General features: G+C 36.1%; 1 long non-coding RNA gene across 1 annotated transcript; it reads left to right on the forward strand.

Annotated features, from left to right (window-relative positions):
- Positions 1 to 6,191: 6,191 nt before the first annotated feature.
- Positions 6,192 to 8,766, forward strand: LOC124384107. Its single transcript, XR_006925348.1, has 3 exons — positions 6,192 to 6,298; positions 6,744 to 8,341; positions 8,429 to 8,766. It is a non-coding gene; the product is annotated as an uncharacterized LOC124384107 (long non-coding RNA).
- The last annotated feature ends 1,622 nt before the right edge of the window (positions 8,767 to 10,388 follow it).

Genomic DNA, 10,388 nt, shown 5'->3' on the forward strand with positions numbered 1-10,388 from the left:
CTACAACACAAACATAAAGTGCATCGAGTGCAACCTGGTGCAAACAGTGCAAACAAAATAACAGTACAGACAGACAGAGTGCAGACAGACAACACAAGACAAGACAAAAGACAAAAACCAAGTATAGCGCCGACTAGTAAACCTGCTGTATACTTACATATACAGTACTGTGTGAGGAGAAATGTAAAAACTATACCCAGGAGAGAATACAAACAGAACAGAGCAATGTAGTGCAAAAAAACAGCAGCAAGAAGGTGCAGAGACATCATGTAAACATTCTACTGAGTACAAAGGTGCGAGTATAAATAATATTAAATAGATAAGTGGTGGTGAAGTGGATCGAGATGAGTGATGATTGTGTTTAGTCCAGGTTGTACAATTCGGTAACAGACATTAGAGTGAGTGTGTGTGTGTGTGTAAGTGAATGTGTGTGAGTTTTGTTCAGTTCTTTGTGTTGAGAAGTCTGATGGCTTGTGGAAAGAAACTGTTACACAGTCTTGTTGTGACGGCCCGAATGCTTCGGAACCGTTTTCCTGATGGTAGGAGTGTAAACGGGTGTGTGTGGTCGTCCACAATGCTGTGTGCTTTGCGGATGCAGTGTGTAGTGTAAAAGTCAATTATAGAGGGGAGAGAGACTCCGATGATCTTCTCAGCTGTCCTCACTATCCTCTGTAGGGTCTTGCGATCCGCGACGGTGCAATTCCCAAACCAGGCAGTGATGCAGCTGCTCAGGATGCTCTCAATGGTCCCTCTGTAGAACATGGACAGGATAGGGGAAGGGAGGTGGGCTTTCCTCAGCCTTCTCAGGAAGTAGAGACGCTGCTGGGCTGTTTTGGTGATGGAGCTGGTGTTAAGTGACCAGGTGAGGTTGTCCGCCAGATGAACACCAAGGAATTTGGTGCTCTTGATGATCTCCACAGAGGATCCATCAATAATCAGTGGAGATTGGTCGCTCTGTGCTCACTTGAAGTCCACAACCATCTCTTTTGTTTTCTCCACGTTCAGAGACAGGTTGTTTGCTCCACACCAGGCAGATAGATAGATAAACTTTAATGATCCCGAAGGAAATTTTAAGTGGCCAGCTGCCCACACATAAAAACACAATCATTCCTAAACCAAAATAAAACACAATAAATAGATAAAAAAATAAAACGATAAAAGGTACAAGCAAATATAAACATACACAATCACCCAAAATCAAAATCAAGCCAAGTTTCCCAGAATTCCAGCCTAATCAAAAGATAAAGTAAAAGCTCTCAACACAGAGTGTTGTGCAGTCTGATGGCTCGTGGGACAAAAGACTTCCTAAGTCTGTCTGTGGTGCAGCGTTGGGATAAAAGTCTGCTGCTGAAGCTGCTCTTCCTCTTACTGAGGGCCTCATGCATAGGGTGTGTCACATTGTCCATGATTGCCTGAAGTCTCGACAATGTCCGTTGTTCGGCCACCTCCTCCACTGAGGCCAGCTTCAGTCCCACAACAGAGCTAGCCCTCCTGATGATCTTATTTAGTCGGGTCAGGTTTTTCTTGCTTGTGCCGCACCAGCACACCACAGCGTACAGCAGAGCACTTTCGATGACTGAGTGATAAAACATACTAAGAAGCTTGGTGGAAATATTAAAAGATGCCAGCCTTCGCAGGAAGTACATCCTGGTTTGACATTTTTTACTGAGCAGGGTGGTGTTCTCGTTCCAGTCCAGTTTCTTGTCCAACACCACTCCCAGATATTTATAAGACGTGACCGTGGTGCTGGAGATGCTGTTCCCGATCCGGACTGCCTGAGGTCTCCCAGTCAGGAAATCCAGGATCCAGTTGCAGAGAGAGGTGTTCAGGCCCAGAAGGTTCAACCTCTCGATCAGGTGCTGAGGAATGATTGTGTTGAATGCTGAGCTGAAATCAATGAACAGCATTCGTACAAACGAGTCCTTGTTATCCAGGTGGGTGAGGGCCAGATGGAGGGTTGTGGAGATGGCATCGTCCGTGGAACGTTTTGGATGATACGCAAACTGCATGGAGTCCAGGGAGGGTGGAAGCTGTGTCTTGATGTGCCTCATGACGAGCCTCTCGAAGCACTTCATCACGATGGGAGTGAGCGCGACGGGACGATAGTCATTGAGGCAGGAGACAGTCGATTTCTTTGGCACAGGAACGATGGTCGTTGTCTTGAGGCACGTGGGAACAACGTTACTGCTCAGGGAGATGTAGAAGATGTCAGTGAAGACATCTGCTAGTTGTTCTGCACATTCCCTGAGCACTCTGCCAGGAATGTTGTCAGGTCCAGCAGACTTCTGTGGGTTGACTCTGGATAGAGTTTTCCTCACTTCAGCTGTGGTTAGACGGAGCACCTGGTCAGTGGGAGGAGGGAGGTCTTCCTCGCCACCACGTTGTTCTGTACCTCAAACCGGGCGTAGAAGTCGTTCAGCGCATCTGGGAGGGAGGCGTCACGGTCACAAGCAGGTGATGTGGTCTTGTAATTCGTGATCACCTGGATGCCCTGCCACATGCGCCGAGTGTCTCCACTGTCCTGGAAGCGGTTGTGGATTTTCTTCGTGAACCGCGCACACGGATAATTAGGGATAATTACGGATAATTTTATTATCCCTAAAAACTTTTCAGTGGTTTTTCCTCTTTAGAACACAACCTTTTTTTTTTTTTACTTGTGATACATTTAGAACTTATCGCTAATATTTATTTCACATGTTTGTCTGTTCTTTTTTTCGCCTAAAGCGAATTTGATATTGCTGTTAATTAATAACGCAAATAATTCGGAGCAAGTGGTGAATTTGCTTCTTGTTGCTTTTAACTTGTTTCGATTGGCGTTTGGCGTATCTACTGAACACCAACACACAGTTCAGCATCAGTTCAACAGCAAGAAGAACTTTGAGAGAGAAATAAATGATGAAGAAACTTCAAACTCGAACTCGTCACAACACACATGGTTTTATTTACGCAATTTTTTTCAAGTAGTTGCAAAAAATCATGATAATTGTAATAGAAATGAATCAGTGTTTGACTCATTGATATCATTCTATTAATAGATCAGTGTGCTGAGAGTCACATTCGAGTCTTTTCACATAAACTGAGGTGATTAAGTAAAGAATCTTGTGATAAAAATTATAACAGGAACATTATAGTTATAATAAATCAGTACTTTGGATATTTAAGTACATTTGAAGGCAAAAACTTTTGTACTTTTCACTCAAGTGAAAGTTTAAAGGGACATTTTTCCCAGAGTCACATTTTACCAAGTGAGTATCTACTTTAACTAACAACATGGTTTGTGTACTTCGTCCACCACTGCTAAAGGGTGGAGGTTTTTATAACAGCAAATGGCGACTGAATGCAGACTGAAATGTTCAGAACGCTTGAACAAAAACGTAACAATTTCCAGGAAAGTGATCAAAAAGTAAGAAATGAAACAAAGGTTGTATAACAAATAAAATAGGTTGTGAAAGCTCCCGCTGTGATTCAATGACCGAGTGATGAGTCACGTTCAGGGTTGGCCTGGTCTCTATTTAAATGTTGTTTTATTTAAGAAAATGACAAAAGACAACTACACTTACTGTGTCATGTAACAATTGGCTGGGGTTAAAGAGTCACATCCACCCATCATATTTTTATCCTCTGCCTTTGTAAACTCACAAAACCCTGGGTATATGTCGATAATAAAGCACGGTGGTGGGGGTATAGACTTTCAATGACAGGTAAAACTGAAGTGATTTTTTTAGAACTGCATTACCAGAGGCATTTTTTTAGCACAGCATTAGCAAGCATTCCCCAAATATTTTTTTTAACCTATTATTCTTACATCAGCTTTTTATATCACTGGTAAACCGGAATGCTAATATCCCTAAAAACTTTTCCGTGGCAAAAAAACTCTATATTGTATCTATCTATACAATATTTGAATTGTGTTTCTGTTTCTTCACCTGTCGATTATGTATTAAAATGCTATGTATCTTTTTTCCTCTTTAGAACACAACCTTTTTTTTACTTGTTATACATTTAGAACTTATTGCTAATATTTATTTTATTATTATATAGAAGAACCAGTCTAGAATAAGATGTATGACAAGAGAGAGCATGATTATAAATTATTACAGTATACAGGAGTTCAGTGAAGACCTGCAGTATCGAGTAATAACAGTAGAGGGCATTATTTCACCAATTGGAGCATCATCTATGCTGTATCGTTTGTATCCGATGGCCACTAAAACATTGGTTATGGTAGAATAATTTGCAGTCCTGTGACTAAGGTCATTTCAATCTTATTATTCACCTCCACAATAGACTGGCCATGCACTGTACTCATACGGCACATATCTTCTACAGTTCGTCCTTGTAGAAGAACAGACCCGGAGGTAAGAATGGTTGGGTTTTCATATGGAGCATTAAATCTCTAGGACTCTGGATGGTCTGGTTATAAAATGATTAATAATTGACTCTGCTGTCCCTCTCAGGAATCCATCATCTAATCCACTCATTTACAATATAATATGTTTTGGTTGGAGAACACCTCAAGCACAACCATATGAAATGAAAATATATTACATTATATGGTTGCAGAGTGTCAGCAAATATTTCCCAGCATCGCGAGTATTCAACATGGCTGCCAAAGATCACCTTTTCCACACTGAACAGCAGTTACTCTGGTCTCTGGTCTTCACACACCAACTGTGAGGGTGTTTGCTCGGTTCTTGTGTTCTTGTCCTTGACCAGTTTAGCAAGTTTGTTAACTTCTTGACCTGTTTTTGTTTCCTGAAACACAAAAGTTGCATTACCTGCTTTGGATTAATGTGATGTATAACACGGACTATATGAAATTCAATTATTATTAACTGTATTCAAGGTTTAGGCCAAAAGATAAAAAAAAATCCTGTCAGCAACTAACCCTGTGAAAAATCTCCACAAGATCAAGTGGAACGTCTACCTGCCATTTGGGGAGCCTTTATTCTAACTTCACCACATTTCCAAGTCAAATATCTTACTTTGTACCACATTTTGCTAAATCCGCCGTTCTTTGTTATTTATGAGGATAAAAAAGTAACCAATGAAACACGCATCAATCGACCAATCAAGGTCGAACGCACGATCTGCTTTTAGCTTGTTTTTAATTGGCGCTTGGTGTCTCTACTTAGCACCAACACACAGTTCAGCATCAGTTCAACAGCAAGAAGAACGTTTAGAGAGGAAAAATGATGAAGAAACTCCAGACTCGAACTCACCACAACACACGTGGTTTTATTTACACAATGTTTTTCAAGTAGATGCAAAAATTCATGATAATTGTAATAGAAATCAATCAGTGTTTGACTCATTGATTTTATTCTATTAATAGATAAGTGTGCTGAGAGTCACATTCGAGTCTTTTCACATGAACTGAGGTGATTAAGTAAAGAATCTTGTGATAAAAATGATAACAGGAACATTATAGTTATAATAAATCAGTACTTTGGATATTTAAGTTCATTTGAAGGCAAAAACTTTTGTACTTTTATTTAAGTGAAAGTTTAAAGGGACACTTTAACTGGAGTCACATTTTACCAAGTGAGTATCTAATTTAACTAACGACATGATTTGTGTACTTCGTCCACCATTGCTGAGGAGTGGAGGTTGTTATAACAGCAAATGGCGACTGAATGCGGAATGGAATGTTCAGAACGCTTGTACAAAAACTTAACAATTTCCAGGAAAGCGATCAGAAAGTAAGAAATGAAACGAAGTTTGTATAACAAATAAAATAGGTTGTGGGAAGGTTGTGAAATGACCGAGTGATGAGTCATGTTCAGCGTCCTCGAAAGGTCCTTTGTCATGTTTAGTTCTCTTGTGGTGTTCCCTGAAATGCTGGAATGTGTTTGGCTTGAAGAAAGTCTAGATGTGTGTTTTTCAGATGTTTGTCTGTTGAATCGGCATTTTATAGCCAGATCCTGAACATTCGAAAGAAAAATCGCAGAAAAAAAACAGGGGCAGGATTGAACTCCAACAGACTTTACTACTGCCAATGACGCCTTCAGCTTGTCAGTGATCAGGGTATAAGTAGATAATAAATTGTATTAACACCTCGGGTGGTTATTCATCTCCATATTCACAGTAAAATCCTGTAACTAGCAGTTGGTGATCACTTATGAATAATTTAGAAAGAACAAATGAAAGTGTGTTTTGAAAGCATGAGGTAGGAACAAAAGCCACAGGAATGCTGCCACCTGTTAAAAGATGATTGGCTGAGGGATGATATAAAAGGAAGCAGGTTTTTGACTTTTCTCCATAACAGCCACCAACGGTGGAAAAATTAATGGAAATGGTGAGTGTCTGAAGTTCTTGCAACTTTTCCACACACATATAAATATATATTTATATTAGGGCTGTCGAAATTAACACGTTAACGCAAATACATTTTAACACCGCTAATTTTATTCATGCAGAGGTTATAAAAGAGGCAAAATTTAAATGCAACACATTTATCCATCCTGTTTTTAAGTGTTTTTGCAAAGAGTCTCAATACTCATGTAGATGTGATGTTTCATTATCTGGTCTGTTATCTAAAGCATTGATTATTAGATACATTAGACAGCATGGGAATGAACCCATGTGTGTGGTTAATAAGGTAGATAAGGTGAGCTGAACAGTGTGTGTGGTACTGAGGGGGGTTTTTTTGGATGTAGTTGTGAGATCTAATGATTTTACGACTACTAATCATCATCACCACAATCCTACAGTGCTCATTCTGATTTCTTCTCATTTTGCAGGCATTTTGGAGGAAGAGATTCACAAAGATCAAAATTTTTGATAATTCATTGTCTAACATTACATTTAATCTGACTTATTGTAGCAATATTTTTCTAGAGAAATGTAACTTTATGCTAAAAAACGAAAATAGCCCTCTATTTTACAAAAAATATTTATTTACTTATATATATATTTCCAACCGTAACCCTAAGATCTGTGAGAATATGGTTATTCCAACGGGAATACCGTGTTTAATAATAATAAAATTTGAATATGAAAATTATACCAAATGGATTAAAAAAGGACATGGCAGTTATTTTGGGGATGGCTACGTCTTGACTGCCTACCATCTTTTTAAAAAAGTAGATCCTAATTCTGAAATACTCGTTGTTTTTAATAACGCAGCAAATCTGCTGATTTATAAAGCTGCATTCCCAGAATTCTGTAACATCGACAAAGATAAAGATCAGGCGTTTATTCAATTATGTGGAGATACTACACCACTTGGTGAAGGTTTACAAAAACAGCTTGGTAAAATTAATAAAAATGGTAAAGTAGTCTTTCGAAAAATAAATCGTTTTGGGAATATTTTGAAACGCCGTGGTAAAGTCAGTAATCTAAATTTAAGCACTTTCAATCCAAAATTGCGTCCTGGTGAGTTTCTAATAAATATAGCAGGTGAAGCTGGAGACAGTGGTTTACCTGTATGCGATTCCAAAGGTAAACTGATTGGAGTTTATCAAGGCATCTTAACCAATGACAAAAATACTCCAAAATTTGGCTTCGCTACTGAAATTTCTCCAGATTTTTACCCTACTATGCAATTAAAAGATTCTTTTACCGGCATTTCGAGTCCAGAAATCCCTGTGGTGTCTGATAAATAGAAATCCATCATTTTGAAACCATAATTTAAAATGTATTGTTTATTATTCATTAAAAATTTAGAATGTATAATTAAAAATTACATATTATAATAGTTTTCCTAGATAACCTATTAGTAAACCTATTAGACTGCGTGTGTGTGTGTGTGTGTGTGTGTGTGTGTGTGTGTGTGTGTGTGTGTGTGTGTTTTTGTGCATATGTGTGTGTAACGCATGAGCCAAATGAATCACTGAAGCCTTGGAGCCTGAAGCCTTCATTTTTGTCTCCTGACACACTGAGAAAACATATTTCCCAGTGTGGAGTCATCGCACAACCGCAGCTACATGGACGTTAAGCCAGTGAGCTTCAACTATACAAGAGCAGCAGCAGCTTCATCAGGCTCGCATGGGTCTGTAATGACAAGAACCATAACAACAAGAGCAACACTGAGCAAAGCTGCAGGCTGAACCTCCATCCAGAACCTGCCGGAACAGAACTGTGGTGATGCGCATTCAAGTCCTCCAAATGGCTTAATAGTGTCTCGCAATGGCTTATGCATCACACATATATACACACACACACACACACACACACACACACACACACACACACATACACATCTAGATATAGATAGATCTAGAGAAAATAATTTCCTAAGAGATAAATTAATAAACTTGAACATGTGAATGATCCTCCTGGACCCATTTCCTCCTCCACGGTGTCTGGTGGCTGCTAAGTGTGAGGAGCGTGACACAAGGTGAGTCTGGACCTCACCAAAACACCTTCTGACCTGCACCGTGGTGTCAATCTAACCCCATGTTCTCTCTCTCTTCCTGTTACACAGACCCACTGAGGATTGTTCACGTTACCAAAAATTACTTTACCATTACTTTACTGGACGGAGAAAAACGGAATATGGAGGCTTTGCTTTGTGTGGTGTGTGTGTGTGTGTGTGTGTGTGTGAGTGTCAACAACCGCTCTAGCCACCATCCACCGCACCACTGTTCGTCATCTTCTACACCAGCACATTGTAATGATGTCTCATCTCTTGAGCTCTCTCCAGCCCGGTTTCCCTTCCTCATGACATCTCAGGAAGATTTTCCTTGATCGGAAAAATGGGGCTCTACGTCCAGCAAAGTAAAAAAAAAAAAATATAATAATAAAATTTGAGTTTGAAATGAACTGTTGTTGTGAGCCTGATCATTAATTATGTTTTATATAGCCACTAGGGGTCACCTTTCTTTAATGTTTATTATAACCGTAAAGGGATAAAAATGTTGATTATTAATATAATATAATATAATATAATATAATATAATATAATATAATATAATATAATATAATATTTTGGTGTGAAAGAGGCAGATGTAGAGGACAGGGTGGTATGGAGACGGATGATCCGCTGTGGCGACCCCTAATAGGAGCAGCCGAAAGAAGAAGAATATAATATAATATAATATAATATAATATAATATAATATAATATAATATAATATAATATAATATAATATAATATAATAAATGCATTTGTTAAGACTCCATTAACAGTTAATTATACTTATAATAATAATAATAATAATAATAATAATAATAATAATAATAATAATGAAAATATTATAATGATATTATAGTGATAATAATAATAGTAATAATAATTTAAATTATAAAATAAAATTCGTTTATTTATTTAATATTAAATGTTCAATTAGAGACATAAATATTTTGTATTATTATTATTATTATTTCACAGTTATAAATGATTGCCCCTGCAATATTTAAAATCATCCACTAGGCGTCACTGTCTACATCTGGGAAAAAAAAAACACCACAGTGAATAATTGTCCACATTTCTTTCATATTCATTATAGTTATAAAGGGATAAAAATGTTGATTATAATATTATATATATATATATAATATTATATATATATATATATATATATATATATATATATATATATATATATATATATATATATAATATATATAAGATAATCTAATATATTATAATAAAAGAAGAATAAACTGTATAAGTATTACTGTAAAATAATTTTTATCCTGTCAGTTATATATTTTCTATCAGTAATAACAGCTAACAAATTATATTTAAAAAAAATTATACAGATTCGGTATACAAGTTCTTATACTTATAATAATAATAATAATAATAATAATAATAATAATAATAATAATAATTTAATATGTGAAATTACAGTTCAAAATACAATTTATTTATTTCTTTATTTCTTTATCTGTTTATTTATTTATTTCATATTAAATGTTTAATTAGAAACATGAATAATGTTTTTTTAATTATTTCACATTTATAAATGATTGCCCGTACAATATCCAAGAACGGCCACTAGGCGTCACTGTCTAACAGCTGAAAAAAATATATATATATTTGTCGATATTTCTTTAATATTTATATTCATCAAAATTACAAAGGGATAAAGAATGTTCATTATAATATAATATAATATAATATAATACATAAGAGGAATACATTTATAAAAATCATGAATTTTATTATTTATGTATTTTTTATTAGTAATAATGCATAATATAAAAATAATTATTAACTCCATAAGTTAAACTCTATACGCTCCGTATACTGTTTCTAATACCTTTAATGACAATAATAATAATAATAATAATAATAATAATAATAATAATAATAATAATGAAATATTTGAAATGTAATCAGAAATAATAATTAGTTTATTTATTTATTTATTTATTCGTGTTCAAATGAAAACAAGAATAATTAATCTTTTGTTATTTCACATTTATAAATATTTGCCC

This window comes from Silurus meridionalis, chromosome 4 (assembly GCF_014805685.1).
Source record: "Silurus meridionalis isolate SWU-2019-XX chromosome 4, ASM1480568v1, whole genome shotgun sequence".
In the NCBI taxonomy this organism is placed as follows: Eukaryota; Metazoa; Chordata; class Actinopteri; order Siluriformes; family Siluridae; genus Silurus; species Silurus meridionalis.